The sequence below is a fragment of the Aethalodelphis obliquidens genome, unplaced genomic scaffold (genome assembly GCF_003676395.1).
Source record: "Aethalodelphis obliquidens isolate GAN/ISIS:26980383/991018 unplaced genomic scaffold, ASM367639v1 scaffold9, whole genome shotgun sequence".
Classification (NCBI taxonomy): Eukaryota; Metazoa; Chordata; class Mammalia; order Artiodactyla; family Delphinidae; genus Aethalodelphis; species Aethalodelphis obliquidens.
The window spans coordinates 49678076-49695893 of NW_020837953.1; positions in this window are offsets into that span (position 1 = coordinate 49678076).

A 17818-nucleotide genomic window follows, 5' to 3' on the forward strand; every position below is an offset into this window, starting at 1 on the left:
TCCATGCCTGGCTGGGAGATGTTGAGAAGGCATTGGGCACAGAGAGGGTGAGGGATGCTCTTGGGGTTGCTAATGTGGGATTCTGGATATCCAGCTGAAGGACCTGGGTTCCTCTGCTTGGTACACTATACAAAGTCATGTGGTGATTCTGGTAACCTGGTGGTGTGTGATATAATCAAAGCACTTTAGGGGGGAAGCAGTGTTAATAATTGTGAGAGAGTGCAAGGAAGAATCCTGGTGAGGAAATGACGTTTTTGTGGAAAACTCAAAGGTACTGTGAAAGGAGAGGAGAATGCATTGGGCAGCTACTGGTGAGCAAAAAGCAAGCACAGACTCTCAGAGATGCACAGCTATGGCTATGAATATTGGTTCCCTATGCATTTTCAGGGCATGTAGGCTGAGCTCTGATGTGCATCCTGGGCCTTGACTCCTTGCTATACTGACCTGTCCATGCAATGTTCCTGCATTCTGGGGCCTGGACAGAGGGAGAGCAGTGACGTGGAGGAAGCAATGGCAGGGACACAAGAGGACAGGAGGAAATACAAGGCCTCCCAAAGCCAGGCTCAGAGGGAGCACAGGTCACTTCTGCCCATGCTCCACTGGCCAAAGAAAGTCACGTGACTGGTCCAAGGACAAGGGGTAACATCCTCGTGTTTACTGGCACCCCTGCTGAGACTGGGCCAGTAACTCTGTCTACAGCAAACCCACCAGCACTTCTCGCTCTTTGTTAGTCTGGGATTTTCTGAGATTTACACATTGTTCTTCAGGAAAAGCCATCCCTGGAGACCCTGACTAGCCCTCTCTCTCTCTCTCTCTCTCTGTCTCTCTCTCTCCCACATATTTTAAGTTCCTGGTTGGAGGACTTTTGACTAATTGTGTCCATCACTCCAGAAAGTTCTCCAGCCACTTTCCAGTCAATCCTCTGCACCTCACAGGCAACTCCTATTCTGATTTTAATTCCAGTGGAGTAGTTTTGCCTGTTCCAGAACTCCAGGCAGTCAGTCATATGCAGGATGTACTCTTTGGCATCCTTCTCATGCTCAGCGTAATACCTGTGAGACTCATATAGGTTTTTGCGTGGTTTGTTCCTTTCATTGTTGAGAAGTGTTCTTTTGCATGGAGTTATAATTTGTCCAACCTCTTATAGGTGGGCATTTGGATCATTTCCAGTTTGGAGATATTATGAATTGGGTGGCCATGAACATTTGTGTATGTGCCGGTTGAGATTTTTAAACATGTGTTTTCATTTCTCTTGGATAAACTCCTAGAAGGGGAACCATGGAATCATAGGGTGAGATTGTTAGTGTTAGAGGTCATAAGCTTTTTCCAGAATGTTTGTGCCATTTCACTCTCCCACCAGTAACACAGCTGTCGTTGCCAACATTTGGGATATCTTTTTTTAATTATTATTTTTTTAATGTTTTTTATGTTCCCTTATGGTTTCAATGTTTCAATGTGGCTTTAACTTGCACCCTTTTTATAACTGATGATGTTGTCTTCCCACATGTACTGTTGGCCACTTGCACATGTTCTGTTAAGTGTGTATTCAAACCTTTTCTCTTCACTCTTTCCTTTATTATCATTTTTTGGTTGTTTGTCTATTATTTAACTGTGGGACAACTCCCTTTTTTTTTTTTTTTTTTGCGATACACAGGTCTCTCACTGTTGTGGCCTCTCCCGTTGCAGAGCACAGGCTCTGGATGCGCAGGCCCAGCGGCCAGGCTGTTCTTTCCTTTGGAGACAGGCTGTTCTTTCCTTTGGAGGCTGCTTTTCTGCACAGCTCCTCAGATTTGGCTCTCAGCAGAGCACTTGCCCCCTCCCTTCTCTCTCATAATCTTCAATTCACTTACTCTTTGACCCTGCCCTCCATGGTATAAACCTTCCACCTACACACACCTCGTCTTCTCCAGACCCACATGCAGGAGTTGCTGAGGAAACCACATGTGACTCTGACAAACACCACCATTTCTTATTGTAATGGCATCATGACAACAGGGCCTTTGACTGTCAAGACAGCTGGGAGTCATATGTTTCTTGGGACAACTGAGTCCTCAAGTTCTTTTGGTTAAGTTCGCACTTTGTTTGACTTGCTTCCCTTTTGTGTTAGCATAGTTTCCAGTCCTCTCCATAAGGTTATGGGACCTGAACGTCTTCCCCTAGATTGAAGACCTCTTTACAGTCTACATATACAACAAACCTTCATAACCTACCCCGCCCCCCCCATCTAATAAAACAGGTTTTCCCTCAGATCAGTGTTGCCAGCTCAGCAGTGGGAAGACTGTCTGAGGGTCTGTGATGTCAGCCTGTCCTCCTCTGAGGGACTGTCCACTCCAGTGAGTGCTCTTTAGAATTGTGGAGAGGCAGTCAAAAATGGGAGTTGTCGGGCTTCCCTGGTGGTGCAGTGCTTGAGAGTCCGCCTGTCGATGCAGGGGACACGGGTTTGTGCCCCGGTCTGGGAGGATCCCACATGCCGCAGAGCGGCTGGGCCCGTGAACCATGGCCACTGAGCCTGCGTGTCCGGAGCCTGTGTTCCGCAATGGGAGAGGCCACAACAGTGAGAGGTCCGCGTACTGAAAAAAAAAAAAGAAAAAAAAACTTGTAAATAAGATTATTGCTGTGGAAGCAGCCAGCACAAAATCTAGGCAAAAAGTATGTGATCATAAGTGCTTGTTGAATAAAATGAATGAATGATATGTCATCTCATGATGTGATGGTAGTGGGACCCTGTCAATAGGAAGGGGAAATCCTTGAGAGACGTAGTCACCCTCTCAGTTTTGGGGTTCACAAAGCATCTGGGTTGGCCCTACTGAGGATCTAAGAGTCTCCCCTAGAACCCTGTAGAACCGCTTGACTTCTGGCTCCAAGACTTTTCTTAGAGCCTAGCAGTGTACATGGTTTTTTTTCACCCACTGTGATTATACTTTGGATCCATAGAGACAACATTTGCATTCTGAGATGAAACCTTCTACAGAGCATCGATCTTTATTACTCTGTGTTGGCAGTTCCACCCAGGACTCATTTGCCTCATTTAAAAAAAAAAATTTAAACCAGGCAATGGGGTGCAGAGATGGATAGTCTGATATCTGCAGCTTCCTTCCATGCACATTCATGAAAAAAAAAATTCTAAAATGTTGCAATGCTTAAAGTTGTTCTCTAGAAATTCCAAAGTCTGCTGTGGAATGTTTGCTTGGCCCTGTCACTGAAGTAGACAACAGATAGAGACACTACACCCCTCCCTACCCTCACCCCCTGTTGTGACTGAGATTTCTGAAAAAGCTCAGAAGTGAGTCTCAGAATGGTTGGGGAGTAAAGAGCCTCCTTGACTTTCCAGTCCTCTCAACTATAAAGATTCATAATACTCTCCTGATAGAGAAGTCCTTGTGGATGCTTGGATCCAGTCTCTGGCATGCTTTTAGGATTAAGAGTGTTACCATTACCAGCGTTCCTGGACCCTTGATTGCTTCCAGGAAAAACACTCAAGGCCAGCCAGGAAGTGGGTAGAGAAGCACAGCAATGTGGGAGTGAGGGCTTACTAGCCAGCAATCCAGGGGAGCTGGGAGCTTAATTGTAGTGTTTCCCCATTACCTTGGTATAAATACACCCACCAAGCTACTAATTGGCTAATTCCAAGCTACTGACATGACACCAGCATGGATTTGGGAAGAGCTGCTCACCATCTGTCCTTGCAAACCCATGTGAGCTGGTCCCATCCACCGCTGGGAGCACCCTCTTTCTCCAGATGCACTGTTTTGGAAACTCTCTCTCTGCTATTTGTCCCTGAGTTCAGACCTGTCCCTTTATTTAGTATCTCCCATGTGTGTAACATCATCCCATTGCCTCCAAGAAGATGATAGTGTGGGGCGGGGGGAGACAGGGAGGCAGAGCTGAGTACATTGCAGTGGGAGAAGACTTCTCAACTATATCAGTGAGGGTGGGGCTCCTTGGTCCCTCCAAAAAGGGGTGTCTTTCTTAGACATGGCCCCTCTTCAAGCTGATGAGGGAGTGTAGGGAAGGGGACAGGAGGGGGTGACTCACTCTGAGCTGCCCCATATTGGCCCTCCCACAGTGAAGATGTGTCCAGAAGCAACACAAGAGGACGGTTCATGACGAGGTGCTTCTGATGGTCCAAGGCAGTGTGGGGGAGTTGAGGAGGCTGTTGCCAGCCAAGTACCATCAGTGTATGCAACCTCCCATACCATTCCCTTTTGGTTCTCCGGGACAGTTTTTCCCTTTGCCAACTCTTCTCAGGTCTGTGTATTGACTGCCATTCTAGGTGTTTATGCTCTGGCTCTTTTGACCAATGAGTTGCCATGGATATCATCAGATTTCACAAAGAGGAGGGTTTCCCTGGCTCCAAGAAAATCCCAGAGACCTTGTTTACTCTGTGCCCACCAGGGTACAAGTGGGCAGTCACACTGCTTCACAGATGCATTTATTCTCCCCTCCACTTTCCATTATAAAAGGGATATCACAATAGAAAAAATATGGAAAACACTTTTAAAAGAATTTTTAAAATACCCCACTCTCTGACCAACCACCTTTAGTATTTGGGGCATTTCCTTCAACTCTTTTTCAATGACTTTTCGCACAGTTGTGGTCATATACCTCACATAATTTGAGATCTTGCTTTTCACCCAATACCACATGGTTCTCCTTTATTATGTTATTATATAACCTTCATATTCATCAGTATTTATTTTTTCTATTGATTTACTATTGTCATTAGTGACCCACACACATAGAGTTAATTAATTCCATAAGATCTATTGTTAAAATCAATAATCAAATTCCTGCCCATTTTCCACTCCCCAGAAGCTACAACTTTCTACTCTTTAGCAGTTTGTTTTGTTTTTTTTGTTTTGTTTTGTTTTCCTATGTTCATAAATAATATATCTGTACCTATACCTGTTAATTTTTCAACTTGAGTCATTATTGATTGGCTTGTTGCTAAAGACAAGAAATGTTCAGTCTCTTTCATTCTTCTCACTCCCACACACATCTCCTCCCCACACCTCCATCACACATCTCCCCATTGTGAGGATACCATGACACCACCAGTCTGGTTAGATCCACATTCAGTGTTTACAACTTCCCATCCATGTAAATGTGAACAGTAAGATGTGAATTCGAACAACTGGACACCAGGAGATGAGTTTTCTCTTCCTGAACAACTGTCCTCAACAGAGTTAATTGTCTTCCATGCTGTCTCTTAGTTTGTTCTGTTTGTCTGCTTTTCCACATTCTTGTAGAAAGTGTCTCTACTAGTCCCTTCCCAGTTCACTCAAATGCATCTGGTGACCTTCATCTTCTTGGAGACAACCTTCTGGCCTTCCAACCTGCTCTGGTCTGGATGTCATCCTGATACACAACTGTCGTCCTGGCATCTCTTTCCCCAACACCCTAGGGACCCACCTCTCTTGTGTCCATCTCCATTTCCTGATACCATGCCTTCCTTTCTCCGGTTGACTCCTTCGTGTTGATGGAGCACCTCCCTGAGCAGATTTCAGAGAAAAAGTACATGAGACCCGGTGTCTAAAAATGTTACACGACACTCAAACTTGACCATATGCCTGAGTATAGACTTGACTATTTCCCCTCAGAATTAAAGGTGATGTATTATTCCACTTTCTCCTTGTTAACAGTATTGCTCTTAAAAAGTCAGATGTCATTCTGATCCTTGATTTATAAGTAGTTTTTTCTGTCCTCTGTCTTCTATCTCTTAGCTTTTATGATCTCAACTTTGTCCTCATGGTTCTGGAGTCCCACAATGCCATGACTTTATCAATTAGTATGGATAATTTTTTATCCATTGTGCCAGACATCCAAAGGGTCCTTTCAATTTGGAAACATCACATCTGGAAGGCAACCTTGAACAATTCTCGAATTTTATGAAGCTCTTTTACTGAGAGGCAGTCTGGTAGAGTTGTTAAGAGGTGGGACAAAAGAGTCAGTCTGCCTGGGTTCAAAACCTGGCTCTGCCATTTACCAGCTGACTGACTATGGGTAATCAGTCTTCTAAACTCTCTGTGCTTTAGTGTCCTCATTTCCAAAATAGGATAAAAATGATGTCTACTTCAAGAGTTTTTATTAGGATTACATGAATTAATATGCAATGATTGAATTAAGAGGCAATGCTGGGAATAGTTTAAGGCACATAGAATTACTACATCATCACAGTTACCTCTGCTATTCTTTGATGATTTATTCCCCTCTACTCTGTCTGTTCTTGTTCTCTAACTTCTTCCTCTTGCCCCTCCTCCTCCTCCTCCTCCTCCTTCTCCTTCTCCTTCTCCTCCTTCTCCTTCTCCTTCCCCTTCCCCTTCTCCTTCCCCTTCCCCTTCTCCTTCTCCTTCTTCTACTTCTTTTTCTTCTCCTTCTCCTCCTCCTCCTCCTTCTTCTTCTCCTCCTCCTTCTTCTTCTTTTTTAATTTATTTTATTTTTGGATGCATTGGGTCTTTGTTGCTGCACATGGGCTTTCTCTAGCTGCGGTGAGCGGGGGTTACTCTTCATTGTGGGTCTCAGACTTCTCATTGTAGTGGCTTCTCTTGCTGCAGAGCACGGGCTCTAGATGCGTGGGCTTCAGTAGTTGTGGCATATGGGCTCAGTACTTGTGGCACACGGGCTCAGTAGTTGTGGCTCATGGGCTCTAGAGTGCAGGCTTAGTACCTGTGGTGCATGGGCTTAGTTGCTCCATGACATGTGAGATCCTTCCAGACCAGGGCTCGAATGTGTCTCCCCTGCATTGGCAGGCAGATTCTTTTTTTGTTTGTTTGTTTGTTTTTTACATCTTTATTGGAGTATAATTGCTTTACAATGGTGTGTTTCTGCTTTATAACAAAGTGAATCAGTTATACATATAGGTATGTTCCCATATCGCTTCCCTCTTGCATCTCCCTCCCTCCCACCCTCCCTATCCCGCCCCTCTACGTGGTCACAAATCATCAAGCTATCTCCCTGTGCTATGCAGCTGCTTCCCACCAGCCATCTATTTTACGTTTGGTAGTGTATATATGTCCATGCCACTCTCTCACTTTCTCAGCTTACCCTTCCCCCTCCCCATATCCTCAAGTCCATCCTCTAGTAGGTCTGTGTCTTTATTCCTGTCTTACCCCTAGGTTCTTCATGACATTTTTTTTCTTAAGTTCCATATATATATATATATGTTAGCATACAGTATTTGTCTTTCTCTTTCTGACTTACTTCACTCTGTATGACAGACTCTAGGTCCATCCACCTCATTACAAATAGCTCAATTTCCTTTCTTTTTATGGCTGAGTAATATTCCATTGTATATATGTGCCACATCTTCTTTATCCATTCTTCCAATGATGGACACTTAGGTTGTTTCCATCTCCTGGCTACTGTAAATAGAGCTGCAATGAACATTTTGGTACATGACCTTTTCTGAATTATGGTTTTCTCAGGGTATATGCCCAGTAGTGGGATTGTTGGGTCATATGGTAGTTCTATTTTTAGTTTTTTAATGAACCTCCATACTGTTCTCCATAGTGGATTTACCAATTCACATTCCCACCAGTAGTGCAAGAGTGTTCCCTTTTCTCCACACCCTCTCCAGCATTTATTGTTTCTAGATTTTTTGATGATGGCTATTCTGACTGGTGTGAGATGATATCTCATTGTAGTTTCAATTTGCATTTTTCTAATGATTAATGATGTTGAGCATTCTTTCATGTATTTGTTGGCAGTCTGTATATCTTCTTTGGAAAAATGTCTATTTAGGTCTTCTGCCCATTTTTGGATTGGGTTGTTTGTTTTTTTGTTATTGAGCTGCATGAGCTGCTTGTAAATTTTGGAGATTAATCCTTTGTCAGTTCCTTCATTGGCAAATATTTTCTCCCATTCTGAGGGTTGTCTTTTGGTCTTGTTTATGGTTTCCTTTGTTGTGCAAAAGCTTTGAAGTTTCATTAGGTCCCATTTGTTTATGTTTGTTTTTATTTCCATTTCTCTAGGAGGTGGGTCAAAAAGGATCTTGCTGTGATTTATGCCATAGAGTGTTCTGCCTATGTTTTCCTCTAAGAGTTTGATAGTTTTGGGCCTTACATTTAGGTCTTTAATCCATTTTGAGCTTATTTTTGTGTATGGTGTTAGGGAGGGATCTAATCTCATACTTTTACATGTACCTGTCCAGTTTTCCGAGCACCACTTATTGAAGAAGCTGTCCTTTCTCCACTGTACATTCCTGCCTCCTTTATCGAAGATAAGGTGACCATATGTGCATGGGTTTATCTCTGGGCTTTCTATGCTGTTCCATTGATCTATCTTTCTGTTTTTGTGCCAGTACCATACTGTCTTGATTACTGTAGCTTTGTAGTATAGTCTGAAGTCAGGGAGCCTGATTCCTGCAGCTCCGTTTTTCGATCTCAAGATTGCTTTGGCTATTCGGGGTCTTTTGTGTTTCCATACAAATTGTGAAATTTTTTGTTCTAGTTCTGTGAAAAATGCCAGTGGTAGTTTGATAGAGATTGCATTGAATCTGTAGATTGCTTTGGGTAGTAGAGTCATTTTCACAATGTTGATTATTCCAATTGAAGAACATGGTATATATCTCGATCTATTTGTATCATCTTTAATTTCTTTCATCAGTGTCTTATAATTTTCTGCACACAGGTCTTTTGTCTCCTTAGGTAGGTTTATTCCTAGATATTTTATTCTTTTTGTTGCAATGGTAAATGGGAGTGTTTTCTTTCTTTTTTTTTTTTTCGCAGTATGCAGGCTTCTCACTGTTGTGGCCTCTCCTGTTGCGAAGCACAGGCTCCGGATATGCAGGCTCAGCAGCCATGGCTCACGGGCCTAGCCGCTCCACGACATGTGGGATCTTCCTGGACCAGGGCATGAACCCAGCTTTTAGTTTTATTAATCTTTGCTATCGTTTCCTTCATTTCTTTTTCATTTATTTCTGATATAATCTTTATGATTTCTTTCCTTCTGCTAACTTTGGGCTTTTATTGTTCTTCTTTCTCTAATTGCTTTAGGTGCAAGCTTAGGTTGTTTATTCGAGATGTTTCCTGTTTCTTATGGTAGGATTGTATTGCTATAAATTTCCCTCTTATAACTGCTTTTGCTGCATCCTATCGGTTTGGGGTCATCGTGTCTCCATTGTCATCTATTTCTAGGTATTTTTTTGATTTCCTCTTTGATTTCTTCAGTGATAACTTCGTTATTAAGTAGTGTATTGTTTAGCCTCCATGTGTTTGTATTTTTTACTGATTTTTCCTGTAATTGATATCTAGTCTCATGGCATTGTGGTCGGAAAAGACACTTGATACAATTTCAATTTTCTTAAATTTACCAAGGCTTGATTTGTGACCCAAGACATGATCTATCCTGGAGAATGTTCCATGAGCACTTGAGAATAATGTGTATTCTGTTGTTTTTGGATGGAATGTCCTATAAATATCAATTAAGTCAATCTTGTTTCATGTATCTTTTAAAGCTTGTGTTTCCTTATTTATTTTCATTTTGGATGATCTGTCCATTGGTGAAAGTGGGGTGTTAAAGTCCCCTACTATGAATGTGTTACTGTCAACTTCCCCTTTTATGGCTGTTAATATTTGCCATATGTATTGAGGTGCTCCTATGTTGGGTGCATAAATATTTACAATTGTTATATCTTCTTCTTGGATTGATCCCTTGATCATTATGTAGTGTCCTTCTTTATCTCTTCTAATAGTCTTTATTTTAAAGTCTATTTTGTCTGATATGAGAATTGCTACTCCAGCTTTCTTTTGGTTTCCATTTGCATGGAATATCTTTTTCCATCCCCTCACTTTCAGTCTGTATGTGTCTCTAGGTCTGAAGTGGGTCTCTTGTAGACAGCATATATATGGGTCTTGTGTTTGTGTCCATTCAGCCAGTCTATATCTTTTGGTAGGAGCATTTAATCCATTTACATTTAAGGTAATTATCAATATGTGTGTTCCTATTCCCATTTTCTTAATTGTTTTTGGTTTGTTATTATAGGTCTTTTCCTTCTCTTGTGTTTCTTGCCTAGAGAAGATACTTTAGCACTTGTTGTAAAACTGGTTTTGTGGTGCTGAACTCTCTCAGATTTTGCTTGTCTGTAAAGGTTTTAATTTCTCCATCAAATCTGAATAAGATCTTTGCTGGGTAGAGTAATCTTGATTGTAGGTGTTTCCCTTTCATCACTTTAAATATGTCCTGCCACTCCCTTCTGGCTTGCAGAGTTTCTGCTGAAAGATCAACTGTTAACATTATGGGGATTCCCTTGTGTGTTATTTTTTGTTTTTCCCTTGTTGCTTTTATTATTTATTTATTTTAATTTATTTAGTTATTTTGTGGTACGCGGGCCTCTCACTGTTGTGGCCTCTCCCATTGCAGAGCACAGGCTCTGGACGCGCAGGCTCAGTGGCCATGGCTCACGGGCCCAGCCACTCAGTGGCATGTGGGATCCTCCCAGACCAGGGCATGAACCCATGTCCCCTGCATCAGCAGGTGGACTCTCAAACACTGCGCCACCAGGGAAGCCCTCCCTTGCTGCTTTTAATATGTTTTCTTTGTATTTAACTTTTGACAGTTTGATTAATATGTATCTTGGCATGTTTCTCCTTGGATTTATCCTGTATGGGACTCTATGTGCTTCCTGGACTTGGTTAACTATTTACTTTCCCATATCAAGGACGTATTCAACTGTAATCTCTTCAAATATTTTCTCAGTCCCTTTCTTTTTCTCTTCTTCTTCTGGAACCCCTATAATTTCAATGTTGGTGCATTTAATGTTGTCCCAGAGGTCTCTGAGACTGTCCTCAGTTCTTTTCATTCTTTTTTCTTTATTCTGCTCTGCAGTAGTTATTTACACTATTTTATCTTCCAGGTCACTTATCCATTCTTCTGCCTCAGTTATTCTGCTATTGATCCCTTCTAGAGTATTTTTAATTTCATTTATTGTGTTGTTCATCATTGCTTGTTTCACCTTTAGTTCTTCTATGTCCTTGTTAAATGTTTCTTGCATTTTCTCTATTTCCAAGATTTTGGATCATCTTTACTATCATTATTCTGAATTCTTTTTCAGGTAGACTGCCTATTTCCTCTTCATTTGTTAGGTCTGGTGGGTTTTTATCTTGCTCCTTCATCTGCTGTGTGTTTTTCTGTCTTCTCATTATGCTTATCTTACTGTGTTTGAGGTCTCTTTTTTGCAGGCTGCAGGTTCGTAGTTCCCGTTGTTTTTGGTGTCTGTCCCCAGTGGCTAAAGTTGGTTCAGTGGGTTGTGTAGGCTTCCTGGTGGAGGGGACTAGTGCATGTGTTCTGGTGGATGAGGCTGGATCTTGTCTTTTGGGTGGGCAGGTCCACATCTGGTGGTGTGTTTTGGGGTGTCTGTGGACTTATTATGACTTTAGGCAGCCTCTCTGCTAATGGGTGGGGTTGTGTTCCTGTCTTGCTAGTTGTTTGGCATAGGGTGTCCAGCACTGTAGCTTGCTGGTCGTTGAGTGAAGCTGGGTGTTGCTGTTAAGATGTAGAACTCTGGGAGATTTTTGCTGTTTGATATTACATGGAGCTGGGAGGTCTCTTGTGGACCAGTGTCCTGAAGTTGGCTCTCCCACCTCAGAGGCACAGCACTGACTCCTGGCTGCAGCACCAAGAGCCTTTCATCCACATGGCTCAGAATAAGAGAAAAAGTAGAAAGAAAGAAAGAAAGAAAGAAAGAAAGAAAGAAAGAAAGAAAGAAAGAAAGAAAGAAAGAAAGAAAGAGGATAAAAGAAAAGAAAATAAAGTAAGGTAAAATAAAATAAAGTTATTAAAATAAAAAAAATAATTATTAAGAAATTTTTTTTTAAAAAACCAGATGGATAGAACCCTAGGACAAATGGTGAAAGCAAAGCTATACAGACAAAATCTCATACAGAAGCATACACATGCACACTCACAAAAAGAGAAAAAGGGGAAAAAATAATAAATCTTGCTCTCAAAGTCCACCTCCTCAATTTGGGATGATTTGTTGTCTATTCAGGTATTCCACAGATACAGGGTACATCAAGTTGATTGTGGAGATTTAATCTGCTGCTCATGAGGCTGCTGGGAGAGATTACCCTTTCTCTTCTTTGTCCACACAGTTCCCGGGTTTCAGCTTTTGATTTGGCCCTGCCTCTGCGTATAGGTCGCCTGAGGGTGTCTGTTCTTCGCTCAGACAGGACGGTGTTAAAGGAGCCACTGATTCGGGGGTTCTGGCTCACTCAGGCTTGGGGGAGGGAGGGGTATGGAGTGCGGGGCAAGCCTGCGGCGGCAGAGGCCGGCATGACGTTGCACCAGTCTGAGACGCACCATGTGTTCTCCAGGGGAAATTGTCCCTGGATCCCGGGACCCTGGCAGTGGCAGGCTGCACAGTCTCCCCGGAAGGGAGGTGTGGAGAGTGACCTGTGCTCACACACAGGCTTCTTGGTGGTAGCAGCAGCAGCCTTATCGTCTCATGCCCGTCTCTGGAGTCCACGCTCTTAGCCGCGGCTCGCGTCTGTCTCTGGAGCTCCTTTTAGCAGCACTCTTAATCACCTCTCCTCATGCACCAGGAAACTTTTGGGAGGTCTGAGGTCTTCTGCCAGCATTCAGTAGGTGTTCTGTAGGAGTTGTTCCACATGTAGATGTATTTCTGATGTATCTGTGAGGAGGAAGCTGATCTCCATGTCTTACTCTTCTGCCATCTTCCTAGACCACCTTCTTCTACTTCTTCTTCTTCTTCTTCTTCTTCCTCTTCTTCTTCTTCTTCTTCTTCTTCTTCTTCTTCTTCTTCTTCTTCTTCTCCTTCTTCTCCTTCTTCTTCTTCCTCTTCTTCCTCTTCTTCCTCTTCTTCTTCTTCTTCTTCTTCTTCTTCTCCTTCTTCTCCTTCTTCTCCTTCTTCTCCTTCTTCTCCTTCTTCTCCTTCTTCTCCTTCTTCTTCTTCTTCTTCTTCTTCTTTGTTTTCTTTTTTTTAATCACTTTTTCATTTTGCTACTTTCTGTCAGATTTCTTCAACTTTATCTTAGAAACTTTCTTCTGAGTTTTTATTTTTGTCATTATCTTTTTTGTGTCCCCAAACTGCTTTTCATTTTGTTTTCTTTTGTTTCATTTTCTTTTCCACGTGCTCCTTTTCAGTGGTATCCTGTTCCTTTTTCAAAGTTGTAACATCTTCTCTTATAACCCTGAGGATATTATGGGCATGTTTCTTATTTGTTTGGCTTTGGTTTTCACCTTCCTACATAATTGTTTCCTTTTTGGGGGTACTGTTTGCTTGTTTGGTACCTGTCTACAAGTCTTTTTCAAATATTTGGTGATCTTTTAAATTTTGCTCATATTTGATAGAGAAGCCCTAAAAAGCTGAGTGGTAAACCCAAGTAATGGTGATAATTGTATCCTGTGGTCTAGCAATGGGGAGATTTTCCTAAGATGTCACTGGGGAGACTCTTGTCTTTAAGGCTGTTCTCTTGGGCTGGTCAGATTTCCCAGAGAAGAATCTTCCAGTCTCCTGCCTGGAAAAGAGAGATTTAACCATCAGGATCCTGGGAATCAACCAGGGCAAAATATCCATTTAATTGTCATATTTTAAACTTGGCCATTCATTGAATCCTCATGTTTTCAGTGGCCCTCTGTTTTAGCATCTCCAAAAAGTAGATCTCTAGTCTCCCGTCAGAAGTCACTCTTCCAGCACACTGAGTGGGGGAAGGAAACTCTGGAGGATGAAGTGGTCCATACACTTCCAAATGGACTGTAAACCATATTCCTGTCTTCAGCACACAACTACATTGCTTCCACAGTTCCAACAGCATCTAGTCCTGCATCCATTGAGGGTCCTGCAGTGCCCATCAGTCTACCATGCTTTATTCTATGTTTCTGTTTTTATTTATGTTTCTTTTTTATTTATTTATTAGTCATCCATTTTATACACATCAGTGTATACATGTCAATCCCAATCTCCCAATTCATCACACCACAACCCCCACCCCCTGAAGCTTTCCCCCCTTAGTGTCCATATGTATTTTCTCTACTTCTCTGTCTTAATTTCTGGTCAGCAAACCAGTTCATTTGTACCATTTTCTAGGTTCCACATATATGCGTTAATATACGATATTCGTTTTTCTCTTTCTGACTTACTTCACCCTATGTGACAGTCTCTAGATTCATCTATGTCTCTACAAATGACCCAATTTCGTTCCTTTTTATGGCTGAGTAATATTCCATTGTATATATGTGCCACATCTTCTTTATCCATTCAACTGTTGATGGGCATTTAGGTTGCTTCCATGACCTGACCACCATAAATAGTGCTGCAATCAACATTGGGGTGCATGTATCTTTTTGAATTATGGTTTTCTCTGTGTATATGCCCAGTAGTGGGATTGTTGGGTCATATGGTAATTCTATTTTTAGTTCTTTAAGGAACCTCCATACTCTTCTCGATAGTGACTGTATCAATTTACATTCCCACCAACAGTGCAAGAGGGTTCCCTTTTCTCCAAATTTTCTCCAGCATTTATGGTTTGTAGATTTTCTGATGATACCCATTCTAACTGGTGTGAGGTGATACCTCATTGTAGTTTTCATTTGCATTTGTCTAATAACTAGTGATGTTGAGTAGCTTTTCATGTGCTTCTTAGCCATCTGTATGTCTTCTTTGCAGAAATGTGTATTTAGGTCTTCTGCCCATTTTTGGATTGGGTAGTTTGTTTTTTAAATATTGAGCTGCATGAGCTGTTTATATATTTTGGAGATTGATCCTTTGTTGATTCGTTTGCAAATATGTTCTCCCATTCTGAGGGTGGTCTTTTTGTCTTGTTTGTAGTTTCCTTTGCTTTGCAAAAGCTTTGAAGTTTCATTAAGTCCCATTTGTTTATTTTTGTTTTTATGTTCATTACTCTAGGAGGTAGATCAAAAAAGATCTTTCTGTGATTTATGTCAAAGAGTATTCTTCCTAAGCTTTCCTCTAAGAGTTTTATAGTGTCCAGTCTTACATTTAGATCTCTAATTCATTTTGAGTTTATTTTTGTGTATGGTGTTAGGTAGTGTTTTAATTTCATTCTTTTACATGTAGCTGTCCAGTTTCCCAGCAACACTTACTGAAGTGGCGGTCTTTTCTCCATTGTATATCCTTGCCTCCTTTGTCATAGATTAGTTGACCATAGGTGCGTGGGTTTATCTCTGGGCTTTCTACCCTGTTCCATTGATCTATATTTCTGTTTTTGTGCCAATACCATATTGTCTTGATTACTGTAGCTTTATAGTATAGTCTGTATTCAGGGAGTCTGATTCTTCCAGCTCTGTCTTTTTCCCTCAAGACTGCTTTGGCTAGTCGGGGTCTTTTGTGTATCCATACAAGTTTTAAGACTTTTTGTTCTAGTTCCGTAAAAAATGCCATTAGTAATTTGATAGGGATTGCATTGAATATGTAGATTGCTTTGGGTAGTATAGTCATTTTCACAATATTGATTGTTCCAATCCAAGAAGATGATATATCTCTTCATCTGTTGGTATCATCTTTAATTTATTTCATCAGTGTCTTATAGTTTTCTGTATACCGGTCTTTTTTCTCCCTAGGTAGGTTTATTCCTAGGTACTTTATTCTTTTTGTTGCAATTGTAAATGGGAGTGTTTCCTTAATTTCTCTTTCAGATTTTTCATCATTAGCATATAGGAATGCAAGAGATTTCTGTGCATTAATTTTGTAACCTGCTAATTTACCAAATTCATTGATTAGCTCTAGTAGTTTTCTGGTAGCATCTTTAGGATTCTCTATGTATATTATCATGTCATCTGCAAAGAGTGACAATTTTACCTCTTCTTTTCCAATTTGCATTATTTGATTTCTTTTTCTTCTCTGATTGCCGTGGCTAGGACTTCCAAAACTATGTTGAATAATAGTGGTGAGAGTGGACATCCTTGTCTTGTTCCTGATCTTAGAGGAAATGCTTTCAGATTTTCACCATTGAGAAAGATGTTTGCTGTGGGGTTGTCATATATGACCTTTATTATGTTGAATTAGCTTCCCTCTATGTCCACTTTCTGGAGAGTTTTTATCATAAACGGGTGTTAAATTTTGTCAAAAGCTATTTTCTGTATCTATTGAGATGATCATATGTTTTTTTTTCTTCAATTTGTTAATATGGTGTATCACATTGATTGATTTGCATATATTGAAGAATTCTTGCATCTCTGGGGTAAATCCCACTTGATCATGTTGTATGATCCTTTTAATGTGTTGTTGGATTCTGTTTGCTAGTATTTTGTTGAGGATATTTGCATCTATATTCATCAGAGATATTGGTCTGTAATTTTCTTTTTTTATGGTATCTTTGTCTGGTTTTGGTATCAGGGTGTTGGTGGCCTCATAGAATGAGTTTGGGAGTTTTCCTTCCTCCAATTTTTTGGAAGAGTTGAGAAGGATGGGTGTTAGCTCTTCTCTAAATGTTTGATAGAATTTACCTGTGAAGTCATTTGGTCCTGGACTTTTGTTTGTTGAAAGATTTTAAATCACAGTTTCAATTTCATTACTTGTGATTGGTCTGTTCATATTTTCTATTTCTTCATGGTTCAGTCTTGGAAGGTTATACCTTTCTAAGAATTTGTCCATTTCTTCCAGGTTGTCCATTTTATTGGCATAGAATTGCTTGTAGCAGTCTCTTAGGATGCTTTGTATTTCTGCGGTGACTGTTGTAACATCTCTGTTTTCAATTCTAATTTTATTGATTTGAGTCCTCTCCCTCTTTTTCTTGATGAGTCTGGCTAATGGTTTATCAATTTTGTTTATCTTCTCAAAGAACCAGCTTTTCATTTTATTGATCTTTGCTATTGTTTTCTTTGTTTTTATTTCATTTATTTCTTCTCTGATTTTTATGATTCCTTTCCATCTGCTAACTTTGGGCTTTGCTTATTCTTCTTTCTGTTGTTCCTTTAGGTGTAAGGTTAGATTGTTTATTTGAGATGTTTCTTATTTCTTGAGGTAGGCTTGTATTGCTATAAACTTCCCTCTTAGAACTGCTTTTGATGCATCCCATAGGTTTTGGATCATCGTGTTTTCATTGCCATTTTTCTCTAGGTATTTTTTGATTTCCTCTTTGATTTCTCCAGTGATCTCTTGGTTATTTATTAACATATTGTTTAACCTCCACGTGTTTGTGTTTTTTACATTATTTTCCCTGTAATTATATCTAATCTCATAGTGTTGTGGTCAGAAAAGATGCTTCATATGATTTCAATTATTGTAAATTTACTAAGGCTTGATTTATGACCCAAGATGTGATCTATCCTGGAGAATGTTCCATGTGCACTTGAGAAGTTATAATTGGCTGTTTTTGGATGGAATGTCCTATAAATATCAATTAAATCTATCTGGTCTATTGTGTCATTTAAAGCTTGTGTTTCCTTATTAATTTTCTGTTTGGATGATCTGTCCATTGGTATAAGTGAGGTGTTAAAGTTCCCCACTATTATTCTGTTACTGTCGATTTCCTCTTTTATAGCTGTTAGCAGTTGCCTTATGTATTGAGGTGCTCCTATGTTGGGTTTATATATATTTATAATTGCTATATCTTCTTCTTGGATTGATCCCTTGATCATTATGTGGTGTCCTTCCTTGTCTCTTATAACATCCTTTATTTTAAGGCCTATTTTATTTGATATGAGTATTGCTACTCCAGCTTTCTTTTGATTTCCATTTGCATGGAATATCTTTTTCCATCCCCTCACTTTCAGTCTGTATGTTTCCTGAGGTCTGATGTTGGTCTCTTGTAGACAGCATATATATGGATCTTGTTTTTTTATCCATTCAGGAAGCCTGAGTCTTTTGGTTGGAGCATTTAATCCATTCATGTTTAAGGTA